General features: G+C 50.6%; 1 protein-coding gene across 1 annotated transcript in view; it reads right to left on the reverse strand.

Moving 5' to 3' along the window:
* The window catches only part of ETH_00038595 (uncharacterized protein), a gene marked incomplete at both ends in the record, with an annotated part of 6187 nt that overhangs the window by 2058 nt on the left and 3109 nt on the right, over positions 1–1020 (reverse strand). The window lies entirely within an intron of this gene.

Consider the following 1020-nt stretch of genomic DNA (forward strand, 5'->3'; position numbering starts at 1 on the left):
GGTCGGCAGCAGCAAAGACTTGCGCGGTGGGGGGAAAAGGCTAGAGAGGGAAAAGAAGGAAAAGAAAGAAAGAAATGAAATGAAGTAAAGGATTAATTTAATTAAATTAAATTAATTAAATTAAAGTCCTTGCTGCGGAGGCGGAAGGCGTCGATACGTGTGCTGCAGCAGCAGCAGCAGCAGCAGCAGCAGCTAGCTGTCCGCCCGGGGGCCCCACAGAGCTGCCACGACTCCTCCAGAGGGTTTATTAAAATAAAAAATGAAAACCCTCAAAAACAAAACCACAAAAGAACTGTCTTTAGGAGCTGCAGCAAGCCCCAAGCCCAGCTGCCTTTACGCGCAGCAGCGGAAGCAGCAGCAGCAGCACCAGCAGCACAGCAGCAGCAGCAGCGGCAGCTGCAACACAGCAGCAGCAGCAGCAGCGTATTAAGTGTTTTTTCTTTAAATTTGACTTAATTTAATTGTTTTAAATAAACACTTTATGTCAAAATTTCTTTTGTTCCGCGCTGCAGCACCAAACTGGGGAGGAGCCCAGAGGCAGCAGCAAGACTGCTGCTGCTCATCGATCACGCCGCCAGCAACGAAATAAACGTTCAAATTTGCTTTAAAATGGATTTATTTTCAATTTGTTTTCAATTTAAACTCAAAAAAGTCTCTTTTAATAATAATTAAACTTCAAAAACGAAACTCAGGAACAGATCCGGCACAGCCGCGCACCGCTCTCAGGTATCGACACCTCCCGATACACCGCAGCGCCCGCAGCAAAGTAATTTCATCTTTCGTTTTAGACTACAACCCTAAACCCTAAACCCTAAACCCTAAACCCTAAACCCTATCCATTTCTAAAAGTGGTCCCAGAGGGCCCCTCCGTGGGTACCTCCAGCTGTTTCTGGGGGCCCCCTACCAGTCCTTTTGGGGGGCCCCTCAAGAGGGCCCCTGAGGCCCCCCGGGGGCCTCTTTGGGGGCCCCCAAGGGGGCCCCCAAGGGGGCCCCCCGAGGGGCCCCCCGAGGGTCCCCCCG

The sequence above is a fragment of the Eimeria tenella genome, genomic scaffold (genome assembly GCF_000499545.2).
Source record: "Eimeria tenella Houghton genomic scaffold, Eth_scaff2737, whole genome shotgun sequence".
Taxonomy (NCBI): Eukaryota; Apicomplexa; class Conoidasida; order Eucoccidiorida; family Eimeriidae; genus Eimeria; species Eimeria tenella.